General features: G+C 41.3%; 1 protein-coding gene across 10 annotated transcripts in view; it reads right to left on the minus strand.

Annotated features, from left to right (window-relative positions):
• TBL1X (transducin beta like 1 X-linked) overlaps positions 1 to 14,898 on the minus strand; it is a 440,725-nt gene that overhangs the window by 106,364 nt on the left and 319,463 nt on the right. The gene's annotated exons all lie outside the window — the stretch shown is intronic.

A 14,898-nucleotide genomic window follows, 5' to 3' on the forward strand; every position in this document is an offset into this window, starting at 1 on the left:
GGGGTCCAGAGGTGGCAATATTAAAAAACTTCTTGCACAACGAGAAGCACGGTGGATAGTTACACTTGGTACTATGGCCCCCTCTGGCCTCAATGAATCACTTAGCTTTGCCCCATTCATTTAATGGTTCCTTTTCTATCCATCTATAATACATATCTCTTCTTGTACCATACATTGCTACTCCTTTTTCCCCCTGTTTACCCCTTCCCCCCCCTCCCCCTTTTTCTCCCCTTCCCCTTCCTTTTTCATTATTGTCTTATGTTTGGGGTTTCGATTAGGGTTGTTTTTATATTACATGTTTTAACATATTTTATTTTTCTATGTTCCATTCAGGACCTTTCTTTATTTTCTTTGGTCAATACCAATAACATGGCTATTATCATCCATGTGTATTGTGCTTTCATAGATGGCCAGCTTTGGATTTGCACAGCTTCCTTGCCCTCTCGTTGGACTTTGAATTGATGTTGTGCCACGTGGAGTCAAGTTACTTTATGTTGTGCTGTTGTGAAGATCATAATGCATTGTTTTATTATACACATGTAAACCTGCATTGTGCCATGTTGTGGCTCCTTACATTTTGCTTATCATTCTGAAGGGGTTTCTTTGCTGATCGTTCTTTTATCTACCATTGGTGGCGCTGTGGTGCGCGCGCGCGTCCCGTGGCCGTGCTCCCGCGCCGCTCCCCGGCGTCTCTATGTCCACGCATGCGCTGTGCCGGTTGATTTTTTGACTGGCTCGGCGCGTGCGCTTCCGGGCTTGACTGCCGGGGATGCGGCGGGGGGGCGCGGTCTTCTGGACGCGCGTGCGCCGCTTCTAGCAGCGTCATTGGTTGGCGGCCGGTCACGTGTTACTGCACGTGACCGGTTGCCAAGGATACTTAAAGGTCCTGGATGGATTGCATTACACCGTCCCTTGAGAAAGCAACGCATTGTCCACGCGAAACGCGCGTTGGGTAGGTGTTTTCTGTACTCTTTGTACCCTTCTCTTCCCCTTATGGGGAGTTCTCAGCTCTTGGGTTAGTGCCTTGATCATTTTGTTTGATGTACTATCATTCAGCTTTCTATGTACTCTCTTGCATCGCCTATTTCCCAATAGTACTTTGAATTTTTATATAGAGCATGGGGTACCTTAGCAATATTCATTGCTCCCCTGTGGTTGGGTATGCATAGTGTTCACTATTTGCTGTACATCATATTTTGCACTGTTATGATGCCTACCTGAGGCCTGTTGTTGGGGGGGGTCTTCTGTTCTCTCTTGCACACATCAGTATTTATATTTGCCCTTATGGATTTTACATGTACTTTAATGTATTTATACCAATAATAAAATCTTTTTTCTAATTGCATTTTGCTAAAAGCTCCATTTCTGTCTTCTGTTGTTTATGTGTTCTGGAGCTATGTTGCTGGTTTGACACGGTTGTGCTTGTGGATTTCCATGGGCCCTGGTTTGCCTCCAGCAATTATGTTTTTGGGTTTAATTTTGCTACCAGCAAGTAGAACCTGTAAGTGCCCCAGAAGAGCCTGCTCAAGAAGAATCCCCGGAAGAAGGATCCCCGGCTGGAGCAGAGCAAGAAGGCCCAGCCAATGGTACACTTGCCAGTCCCATAGAGAGGTAAAGGCAGTTTTACAATCTACCCACATGTAGAACTGACAGGGTAGCAGACGGTGCAGACACAGATACCATCCACACTCCCGTACTACGCAGATCAACACGTAGCACCAAAGGCCAGGCCCCTGTCAGGGTCAGTGAATAAGTAGAAATACCTATAGTATAAATAGTTGCCCCTGGGGTATGTTATTCTTGTGTGATTTTCGTGTATTTATTTATTGGTTTCAGCTTATGGTGGACAATTTATATGAACATTAGTTACTCGTAAGGGTATATATATAAAGGAATCAGTGGCTGAGGACTGTGAGCAGCCCAAAAACTCTTAAGTATGTAGTTGAACTCCCTGGCATGCCCCTTAGTTGACCACGGAACAAAAACCCGTTTGGCGTGGTGGAAGACGTGGTCCAGCACCTGGATTACCTATGCCCTGTAGCCACGCCCAGGGCCTACGTTGAGGGTTCTCAGGCGGGTCCCTCGTGTGCCTCATGTTCTTTCACCGGTGAGATGGACACCATTAACTTGTAAGACTCTGAGAACGCTCTATACTTGTATATATTTATTATGTTTTTACACCTGTAACGTTCAAGAGATGTGCCTCCCATAAAGGGAAGAGTTATTGTTAACCTGTTTTGAAAATTGCTTCAGTCCAGGAGTACTGAGTTTTACTAGGGGGGAATGTGGCGCCCCTGCTGCGCATTGGTGCCACAGAACCCAGAAGGGTGCATGGATGGACTTCTCCACAAGAGGCCCTCACTACATTCATACACCTCCACCTTCCACCTCAGACCAGCAGAGGGAGCCCATTAGGTACATATATAGGGAGGGTGGAGCTAGGCAGCTCATTGAGTTTAGAGTTCAGTTTCAGTTCAGTGTTCAGAGAGGAACACAGCTCACAGTGAGCTGAGAGCGTGCCGACGCTCACAGAGCGGTGAAGATGCAGCACGCCAGCTGCCAAGTAGTGAGGGCCCCGAGTGTGGTCGACGGCGAGGAGAAAAGGAGAGTGGAACTCAGGGGGCAGAGGAGCATAGTAAGCTTACCCCGATATACAGTACAGACCAAAAGTTTGAACACACCTTCTCATTTAAAGATTTTTCTGTGTTTTCACGACTTTAAAAATTGTACATTCACACTGAAGGTATCAAAACTATGAATTAACACATGTGGAATTATATACTTACCAAAAGAGAGTGAAACAACTGAAAATATGTCTTATATTCTACAGTAGGTTCTTCAAAGTAGCCACCTTTTGCTTTGATGACTGCTTTGCACACTCTTGGCATTCTCTTGATGAGCTTCAAGAGGTAGTCACCGGAAATGGTTTTCACTTCACAGGTGTGCCCGGTCAGATTTAATAAGTGGGATTTCTTGCCTTACAAATGGGGTTGGGACCATCAGTTGTGTTGTGCAGAAGTCTGGTGGATACACAGCTGATAGTCCTACTGAATAAACTGTTAGAATTTGTATTATGGCAAGAAAAAAGCAGCTAAGTAAAGAAAAATGAGTGGCCATCTTTATTTTGAGAAATAAGGTCAGTCAGTCCAAAAAATTGGGCACACTTTGAAAGTGTCCCCAAGTGCAGTTGCAAAATCCATCAAGCGCTACAAAGAAACTGGCTCACATGAGGACCGCCCCAGGAAAGGAAGACCAAGAGTCACCTCTGCTTCTGAGGATAACTTTATCCGAGTCACCAGCCTCAGAAATCGCAGGTTAACAGCAGCTCAGATTAGAGACCAGGTCAATGCCACACAGAGTTCTAGCAGCAGACACATCTCTACAACAACTGTTAAGATGAGACTTTGTGCAGCAGGCCTTCATGGTAAAATAGCTGCTAGGAAACCACTGCTAAGGACAGGCAACAAGCAGAAGAGACTTGTTTGGGCTAAAGAACACAAACAATGAACATTAGACCAGTGGAAATCTGTGCTTTTGTCTGGTGAGTCCAAATTTGAGATCTTTGGTTCCAACCACTGTGTCTTTGTGCGACGCAGAATAGGTGAACGGATGGACTCTACATGCCTGGTTCCCACCGTGAAGCATGGAGGAGGAGGTGTGATGGTGTGGGGGTGCTTTGCTGGTGACATTGTTGGGGATTTATTCAAAATCGAAGGCATACGGAACCAGCATGGCTACCACAGCATCTTGAAGCGGCATGCTATTCCCTCCAGTTTGCGTTTAGTTGGACCATCATTTATTTTTCAACAGGACAATGACCCCAAACACACCTCCAGGCTGTGTAAGGGCTATTTGACCAAGAGGGAGAGTGATGGAGTGCTACGCCAGATGACATGGCCTCCACAGTCACCAGACCTGAACCCAATCGAGATGGTTTGGGGTGAGCTGGACCGCAGAGTGAAAGCAAAAGGGCCAACAAGTGCTAAGCATCTCTGAGAGCTCCTTCGAGATTATTGGAAGACCATTTCCGGTGACTACCTCTTGAAGCTCATCAAGAGAATGCCAAGAGTGTGCAAAGCAGTCATCAAAGCAAAATGTGGCTACTTTGAAGAACCTAGAATATAAGACATATTTTCAGTTGTTTCACACTTTTCTGTTAAGTATATAATTCCACATGTGTTAATTCATAGTTTTGATGCCTTCAGTGTGAATGTACAATTTTCAAAGTCATGAAAATACAGAAAAATCTTTAAATGAGAAGGTGTGTCCAAACTTTTGGTCTGTACTGTATATACCGGACACCGGGTCCACGCCTACAGGGACTCCTTATACCCAGTAGGAACCACCGGAACCCCTGGAGAACTACAGGTCCCAGGTCCACCTAATGCTGACTGCAGTACCAGAGCCAGGAGTCACAGAGGTCCCAGCGCCCTGGGAGAGTGATCTCCAAAGAGAAGGCCCTACCACCAGGTCAGCAGGCGCAGAGAGAGAGACAGTAACCAAGCTAGGCCCAGCTCCAGGCAGGCCAGAAGCCTAGAGAGTAAAGCAACGGATCAGGAGGCCCTATACCCGCTCACTGGGGAGAGTCCAGAAGTGCGCCCTTCACCTGGAGTACCCAGGACCGTGCCTGCAGCATCACCAGTAAAGGTACTGAAGCTTACCCCTGTGTGAGTGTCCATCCTTCCTCCGTGACCGTCCTGCCGTCTCTCCCCTGCACCACCATCCAGTACATCCCCCACGCTGCCCTGAGGCCCGCTCCACCTGTGGGGAGCCATTCCATCACAAGCGGCCCTACCATCTGCCTCAGAGGACTGCTCCGCAGCGGCGGCACCCCTTAGCCGCATTCCACAGGTGGCGTCACGAATAATCCCAAAAACTCCATATAATAGAAGTTTCCCTTTTCACTGACTGCCCTGGGTCACGGACCAGGCCAGCCACCTTGATATCCCCCGGCAACCAGAGGCCCGGCTGCCGAGTACCCCACGGCCCTGGGGGCGAGTCAGAAGCATCTGGGTTAAGAGTTGAAAAGGAGGTGGAGAAAGGCTGCCAGGGACTTTTGAGTGGCACAATTGTCCCATGTAATAAAGTCTAATTCACACAAGTATATTGAGGACACGTTTTTTCTGCCATAGTCCCATCCTGACTATGGGTCTCGTGAACTGAGCTTACAGCCTTATAAATGCCTTTGATGCCGTAAGTTTGAATTGGGCTGGGTATTGAAAATGCAACCTTTATAGAGACAGCCTACATAATGCAATTGAACAATTTGGTGATCATTGCCTTTTCTAGCCTTTGGATTGTAGGATGAGTTATAACTGTAATCAAAACAGGCCCCACGTGTGCCTGTAAGCAAACTGCAGACTAGTTATGTGTCTTTATTATATTGGTGTCATACAACAATGGTGACATATCATATATTTAACCATGGAAGATCATGAAAGTTCAGAAAATGCATAGTAAAATCCTAAAGGATTATTATCATCCTGCAGACACAAGATTGAGCTTTCAGGTGCTTTCCGAAAAGCTTTAAATGTCTCCTGTAAATAGAATTTTCATTGCCTAATGAGATAATTATCTTATGTCACAAAAACAATCCAAAAGTGCATCCAAGTAGCTTTCCCATTATCACAAGTGACATTCTTCCTCCCTATCAGTATAACTTCATTAGCCATTCTATTTCTCATCTCAAATGTCACTATTCCAATATCTCACCATGGCACCATCACGGGTCCTTACTGTTGATGACATAATAAGAAATCTAAGTCTAATTTCTTCCCTTCACTGTGAAGTGTGAAAAAAACAGTTCATCTTGACATTTTAGTGAGATATGAGTTTTCACATTACTCTAATGCTGCATTTTCTGACTATAAAATCGATCTATTTTTAAAGCACAACTGCACGTTGTTATAAGACACAGCTGTGCTTTCAGAGCCATATACAGTATGCCTGGCTGCCGAACTACTGTCTGATTAGCAACTTACACTTCAACGGTATGAGCCATTAAATATCATTTGGAGGATGAAATACAAAACCTGTAAATGTAATAAGGTAGCTTCATCGGTTTATATAACACTGCAGACTACATGGCTAGTTCATCATACCCTCAGAATGGCTTCTTACTTAAAAAATAAATGGATTGCAGCAAAATGCAAAAAACATTTTCTATGCGAATCCATTTTAAACAAACTCAATTTCTCTATCAACTTACCCATAGGAGATTCAATTCATATGAATCCAGCAAAATGGTCACATAGGGGTGTGGCATTATTAATGTCAATGACCTATGTCATACCAGAAGTGACCATGTGCGGTCTAGTCAGCAGTGGCACCCTCTGGAGAACCCAGAAGAAGAAGAGCAAAGAGGAGCCAACTGAAGAACCACACAAGGAGAGGCAGAAGGACAAGAAAAGAGTTTTGATTCCCACAGACTTAATTCATTGCAAATAAAATGCTTCCTTCCTTCAAATTAAATAAATGTACCCAAATTAAATTTTTGAAGACTCCCTGAACACTACCTCCCAGTGCTGCAATGTTTTCCTAATGATGTGATATACAGGTTAGATTGCACAAAGACAAATGATCCCAATTACTGACAAGATCCATTGATAAAATAAAATGGTGTTGTTCCATTATTCCTGACGTACTAAGCAAATATTAAACATGCACAAGATTGAGGGGCCTTTGATAAATGAGTGGTACAAAAGGGTGAGACAGAAGCATAGTCAGATGGTCTGGGGGCAGGCAGCATGGGTTCACTACACAAGTCGGGGTCAGGAGTGGAGAGATCATAATAGACGAGTAGACAAGACAGGTCAATAACAGAGGAGACTAAACTGAGGTACAGTACATCTTGGCAGGAAGTTAGAGACAAATGCAACTAGAACCTAAGCTCAGGCATAGGTGAGGCGGGAGGAGCTGCCTAATATATCCATTGCCTGGCAGGGGATTGGTTGGGGAAGACAAACCCTGCAGTACACAGCAGGGTTAAATTCCTGCAGGATCTGACCATACTTTCCGATAGCCAGGTGGAAACAGCAGGGAAATGCAGCAGAGTTTGGAAGTGCTGCATGAAGACTCAGAGCAGTGGCCTGACACAGGGAGGAGCAGAGTGGAAAATGCAATGAGCCGGGCAGTGCTGAGAAGGCGTGAGAGCTGCCAACGTGACACTGGTCATATTATCCAATCAGAACTCAGCTTTAATTTCTTAAACTTATGAGGTCAAATAGTAGCTCCCCTGTGACTGGTTGGTAAGCTATGCTACAAAATAGTGATTTATGTTGTATTAGTCATTTACCAAATAAAATATTGTACACTCATTAACAGGTATTATCAGAATGTTTTTTTAATAATTCATACAACTTTTATTATATAACTTCTTTGTTATATTCTGAGATCAAAAGCCTGCCTGATCTAATGTGGGTGGCTGCACATGATCATCTTCTATATGTAGCAAATAATATTTCAATTATCTGTCTTCAAAGTGTAATCTAAAAAATGGTAAAAAAATTGCTTAAACTTTTTATTATACAAATGGAAAAAAGCCAGAGAACCAAATTAAATTTATGCAAGCCCTATTGAGAATGTTCTAAAATCGATCAAGAATCAAGATTAAAAATTAAAAGTAAAGAAAATGGAAAAAATATCTTGATTACTTTATTGTACAGAAAATAAAATTCTGCCTCAAATTTAGGTAATTAAAAAATTGTCAAGATTGAGTTATGCATTTTCAAGCATTGAATGCCAGCTGGAAGAGAGTAGAATTTACATGCTAGCATCCTACACTACCCATCTGCAGGACCATTATTTGATCATCATATAGTAATTTTAGTGATGCCAGTGTAACAATGCCAAATAAGCCAGATGCTAGTTGAAGGAATTTATCTTCCCCATCCTGACATCTGGATTTTGAAACTGCCATTCATACGGAAGGAAAAAAATTGGAAAGAGATTGTAATATACCAAGCCACTAATCTATCACACCAAGCAATTTGCCTCCTGTTAAAATGTGCAGATATAATAAAGGGACATTAAACCGACGTATATTAGCCAAGATCTTTGCCATTGATATTCATGACAAATGAAGTTGGGAATTTTAGTATAATAGTACATGGCAGAAAAATTACTTTTAGATGAAAATTTTGAAAATATTTGTGTGCTGTGTGGAAACCTTTAACAAACTTGCTCGCTACGTATTCCTGTAGGGAGATTGACAGGTCTTACTGTAAAACTAATTATGAGAGGTCACACTTCTTATATCTAGTCTTTGTCTTCCTTGGTTACCATTCATTGGTTATGTATATTGTCAGGCAGAAGAGTAAGCATCAGCGATGTGGAGTCAGTAAGCCAAACCTCCGACTCCGACTCCAACTCTGACTCTCAATTTCCATGACACCGACTACAACTCTGACTCCCTCATACATGGCTCATGTTTAAGTGATGAATTTACTGTAGCACAGATTCATCTCAGCTAAAAGTCTAGACCCTTAGATCAGGAATAGAACAGACATTTATAGGACATTTCATAACTTTCCCAAATTCTTATGATAAAATATTCCCCACAAACTGCATTGAACTACTGTACCCAATTTATTATATATTTTAGGAGTTGGAGTCAGTCCATTTTATACCGACTCCAACTCCGACTCCACCAAAATGGACACCGACTCCACGACTCCGACTCCAACTCCAGAGCCCTGGTAAGCATCTCCGATTAATACTGAACTTTGATTCTACATATAGTTCAAAAGTATTAGCTCCTTGCTGAAAATAGCATGCCACACTGTGGAGAAGGTTGTTTTTAAGCCTCAGTACAGTTCTTCAGTTAATTTGAGATTCTACAGTACATGAGAGTATTGTTGCTAGGTTCATTCTTGTGAAAGACTTAAATTCTGGGACACCACGAGAACAGTAAAATATATATATATATATATATATATATATATATATATATATATATATATATATATAAGCTGGGCTATACCTTGGAAGGTAAGCTAAAGGTGTTTTCCATCCCTGATTTTTTTCTTAAATGACTAGAAACCATACACATTGTACCAAAGTTTGCCAATTCTCTTCTATCCGTTCTTTATACAGTGATATATAATTCCACTGTCTACCAAACAAATCCTGAAGGAGAATGTCTGGCCATCTGTTTGTGACCTCAAGCTGAAGCGCACTTGGGTTATGCAGCAGGACAATGATCCAAAACACACCAGCAAGTCCACATCTGAATGGCTTAAGAAAAACAAAATTAAGACTTTGGAGTGGCCTAGTCAAAGTCTTGACCTTAATCTGATTGAGATGCTGTGGCATGACTTTAAAAAGGCGGTTCATGCTCGGAAACCGTCCAATGTGGCAGAATTACAACAATTTTGCAAAAATGAGTGGGCCAAAATTCCTCCAGAGCGTTGTAAAAGACTCATTACCAGTTATCACAAACGCTTGATTGCTGTTGTTGCTGCTAAGAGTGGCCCAACCAGTTATTAAGTTTAGTTGGCAATCACTTTGTCACACAGGGCCCTGTAGGTTTGGATTTCTTTTTCGCTTAATAATAAAGACCTTCATTTAAAAACTGCATTTTGTATTTACTTGTGTTATCTTTGTCTAATATTTAAATTTGTTTTGTGATCTGAAACATTTAAGTGTGACCAACATGCAAACACTTTTCACACCACTCTATATCCTGTTTGGGCAGCTTGGGAATGTGATCACTGAGGCCAATCACTGAGGCCCCATCAGTGTTTTCATAAAGAGGACCTGTTACCTGGTCAAAAGTGGTCAGTTTTTGCTCTTATTTTCTTCCTGCTGCTCCCCTGAGTATTCAGCTTTTCTGTTTTTTTAAATCCGGCAAATGGTTTCAGAGATATGGGTTTTTTTATTTAGAGAGAATTTTTTATGATCTTCACCAATGGGTGTTGCTCACCCATTGTAATAATCTTGTAATAATGCTATAGTGCCACGTACAAGCATAGGTCACATTCAACATATCGTAAAGACCCTAAAATGAAAAGCATGACTAAGACCATAGATGAATACAAAAATGAACAACTTTATTGAAAAATAAATAAAAACGTATAAAAAATACAGTACAAGGAATCCATTCAAGGTTAAGAACCAGACAAAAGGAAAAATGGACAGGGCAGGTAGAGGCCCCAAGGCCCCAATGAAAAAAGGCCCTTTTCTCTGGTGGATTTTAAAAAGGAAAAAAGTGGAATACTCAATTAAGCATCAGGAATAAAAATAGGAGCAAAAACAGTCCACATTTGACCTGGTGACAGGTCCTCTTTAAACACCACAGCTGCCAATCAATTGGAACAGGAATCATGAGGACTGATAGGGGACTGGGTAACGTTAGAAGAGGGTTGGTGAAGGAAGTTACAAGTGCTTCTCACTAAATTAGAATATCAGTTCTTCAATACAAAAAGTGAAACTCATATATTATATAGAGTCATTACAAACAGAGTGATCTATTTCAAGTGTTTATTTTTGTTAATGTTGATGATTATGGCTTACAGCCAATGAAAACATAAACGTCATTATCTCAGTAAATTAAAATAATTAACAAAAAACAAAGGCTTCCGATGTGTTTAAAAAAGTCCCCTAGTCTGTTTCAGTAGGCTCCACAATCATGGAAAGACTGCTGATTTTACAGATGTCCAGAAGGCAGTCATTGACACACTCCACAAGGAGGGTAAGCCACAAAAGATCATTGCTAAAGAAGCTGGCTGTTCACAAAGTGCTGTATCCTAGCATATTAATGGAAAGTTGAGTGGAAGGAAAAAGTGTGGTAGAAAAAGGTGCACAAGCAACAGGGATAACCGCAGCCTTGAAAGCATTAAGAAAAGGACATTCAAAATTTGGGGGGAGATTCACAAGGAGTGGACTGCTGCTGGAGTCATTGCTTCAAGAGCCACCACACACAGACATATCCAGGACATGGGCTACAAGTGTCTCATTCCTTGTGTCAAGCCACTCATGACCAATAGACAATGCCACAAGCATCTTACCTGGGCCAAGGAGAAAAAGACGTGGACTGTTGCTCAGTGGTCCAAGGTGTTGTTTTCAGATGAAAGTAGATTTTTCATTTCATTTGGAAATCAAGGTCCCAGAGTCTGGAGGAAGAGTGGAGAGGCACACAATCCAAGCTGCTTGAGGTCTAGTGTGAAGTTTCCACAATCAGTGATGGTTTGGGGAGCCATGTCATCTGCTGGTGTAGGTCCACTGTGCTTTATCAGGACCAAAGTCAGCGCAGCCGTCTACCAGGAAATTTTTGGAGATGGAAATTTCATTCTACAGTGGAACTTGGCACCTGTCCATACTGCCAAAAGTACCAATACCTGGTTTACAAACAACAGTATCACTGTGCTTGATTGGCCAGTAAACTCGCCTGACCTTAACCCTACAGAGAATCTATAGGGTATTGTCAAGAGGAAGATGAGAGATACCAGACCCAACAATGCAGACGAGCTGAAGGCTGCTATCAAAGCAACCTGGGCTTCCATAAGACCTCAGCAGTGCCACTGGCTGATCGCCTCCATGCCACGCCGCATTGATGCAGTAATTGATGCAAAAGTTGCCCCGACCAAGTATTGAGTGCATTTACTGAACATACATTTCAGTAGGCCAACATTTCAGATTTTAAAAACATTTTTCAAGCTGTTGTTATAAAGTATTCTAATTTACTGAGATAATGACTTTTGTGTTTTCATTGGCTGTAAGCCATAATCATCAACATTAACAGAAATAAACACTTGAAATAGATCACTCTGTTTGTAATGACTCACTTTTTGTATTGAAGAGCTGAAATAAATTAACTTTTTGATGATATTCTAATTTAGTGAGAAGCACTTGTAAGGTGAGCGTGATTTTTCTTTTTATCAGAGACTCAGATATGTTATTTAAAATAAGTATTATGTTTTACATCATATTCTAAAAACAAGAAATACTGATTTAGATGTTGCTTTGTCACCTGATATAAGTGGCTCCCAAGAGCATTTATCACACACTCCTGGTTTTGGCTCCCACTCCAGAGAAAAAATACTGACCGAATACTGATAGTAGGGCCTTAGAGTCCAAAGCACAGCGACCATACTCCACTTATAAATAAATAGCCACTTTGCTGGCATGCATGACGCTGCCTTGAACTCCAAAACTGAAGACAATACTGCAGCTTTTCTGTAATTGGCCCTGCGGCACCATGTTTTTTCTCTTCCGGGTTCGATTGATGTTACAGGTCCGGTGACTGCAATCGTTATGCCCATGCTGACACCTATTATCACTGTGCACAATATGGCACACATTTCAACACAGAAACCTACAAAAGTTAACAAATGCAAGGCATTGAAGAAAAGTGCTGCCCCTACGCACTACATTCTTTTCCCCAGAGATGTCAATGCACCAAGTGACATATTGGCATGTGCCGAAACATCTGTAAATATCGTTTGTAGAGCCCAGGTCCCAAGCAGCATTATTATTCAAGTTTATGTATTTAACTGCAGTTTAATATCTCCTTTCTGTGTCCTTGGAAGCAGTGGTTTACATAAAACATGACTCCCTTATTCCAGCCATGAACACAATACATGAGGCGGAATAATAAGCTTTATTGTTCTCCACACTAATATTTAAAATGTGCCCATGCCCAGCGAGTTTACATGTCTTAGAAATATTAAGAAAGGTCAAGGAAGTAGTTAATTGACCTCAGCAGCGGATCTCATTGGTTTGTTGCAAACTGAATACATTCTGCACAATAACAACATATTTTTTACTTTTAGAGCGGAGTTCAAACCAAGTATCAGTGCAACAACAATATTTGAATTCTTCTCATTTCTCAGCCGCCCTGTTGCTACACAGCTGAGGCCTATTTGTAATGTTCCAGAAATGCTTCATTGTTCACAATCCTGTTCTTCTCCGCCGTGTTATCATATAAATAGCAGAGTTTTTAAAGAGGCACAAGGCATAAGGAACATGATAAATATAGAGAGACATGTGTACAGCTGAATTCTCAAAAATATTCAATTTTTCAATGGAATATTAATGTAATATGCAAGTATTATTTTATCATTTTCTGATACCAAGGTTCTGTACATGTGGTCTTAAAGAGATCCTGTCATATGGATTTTATACCCTAAACTAATGACAAGTATGTAAAGGTGCTTTAATGCTGAGTACATCCTTACCTTTCTTGCAGAAATCTGTTATGCTGTTTTAGAGAAATCCATAGATGAATTTGTATGCTAACGAGTTTTAAGTGCAGTGGGCGAGCGCTGCACTCACAGCTCGCCTGCTGCCTGCCTCCTGTCTCTGACTGACAGGTCATTGAAACATAGGTGGGAGGTGTTTGGGAATTATTCGGCGTGTGGGGCATCATTGTGTGTGTTAACAGTGGGAGCATTATCATATGTGTAGAGGTTGTGGGCAGGGTTGCCAACTTTATATTTCATTTTTTCTGGGCAGCCCAAAATTTCACGGACAGCCAACGTTTTTATGGACATGTTTGAAAACCATAATGGGTTAATGGCTAAAGTTCATAGCTCTGATATGAAGACATTCACTGTAAACTGTAAAAGGATGATAATTACAGTCATAATAATCTGTATACATTTCTCCAGCTTCAAATAAATCATGGAAGCAACAAATTATTTTTTTGGACGGGGTAAAAGGTGCCATATTTTTATGGACTGTCCTGGAACTTCGGGACAGTTGACAACCCTGGGGGCATTCTACTGTTTTGTGGGCTATGGGGGCCATCATAATGTGTGGGGGTATGGTACTGTGTGTTATGGTATTACAACTGTGCAGATTTCATTTTTCACAGCAGTTTAAAAAATGTAAGCTGAACTCTGATTGATATGAGCAACAAAGACAAGTTTTTCTTTTAGAGTGCAATTACACTTCGTCTTGTGCAGCGTTAAACCACCACCGACTGGCAACGTGCTTGACGGTGGGCGGTCATGTAATAGCCTGTTTACACAGTTGGATCGAGCTTCAGATGTGCACTGAATGAATCTGTAATAAATCATTCAGTACCCATAGACTGCCATTGTTTACACAGGACGATGTGCTGCCGAGAACAATTATCTTTTGTGCTGTCCAAAATGAGCTTTCACGATAATTGTTCATTGTGAATAAACCTTATGACAGTTTTAATAACTTTCTAAAAGAAAAACTGACTTTTTGCCTATAGCAATCAACTGAAGGCCAGAATGAACTTTTAAAGCTGGGTTTATACGTTGCCCCATAGTGGTCGAGAACACTCTGACCTACAGATTGTTGTGGTAATCAGTTCGATTACTAAAACGTGTTTCACTGTTACTGATCATGTGGCCATGTGGCTATGGTATTATTCAGACTTGCATTTTTTTCTTGTACATGATTAAAAAAGTCAATTTTCATCAGTACTTGATCAGTGTGTCCGACTGTACTATCATGGATTTTCTGAAATGGATGCCATCCGTGTGCTCATAATTTCCACGGAACCCTATGGCCACTTGGCCTATGGCTAATTTCCACTTGTATGGCTAAGTTCACACGACTATATATCAAATCGTCCGATATTCATCCAGAAAAAAATGATGATTTTTCACCTGTATTTTCATCTGTATGACATCCGTAAGGCATTGGCTTTTATATATTAGCAGTGAATAAAATTTATAAAACCAAAAACAGTTTCCTGTGTTAATAGTGGCAATGTATTCATAAAAATCGGCTGCAATACTGTTGATCTGTATGGGATCTGATTTTTTTTGCACACCCATTAATTTGAATAGACAAGAAAAGTCTTATCTGAAATACAGAAGAGACTAGTGCATTTTTTTTCATATGGATAAGTGGTGTAAAAAATGGTCATCTGAACAGCCTAATTAAAAAACGTTGAGCAATAAAGTGAATGTTTATGTTTGC

Source organism: Phyllobates terribilis, unplaced genomic scaffold, assembly GCF_046119375.1.
Source record: "Phyllobates terribilis strain yellow unplaced genomic scaffold, ASM4611937v1 Scaffold_2__4_contigs__length_985480577, whole genome shotgun sequence".
In the NCBI taxonomy this organism is placed as follows: Eukaryota; Metazoa; Chordata; class Amphibia; order Anura; family Dendrobatidae; genus Phyllobates; species Phyllobates terribilis.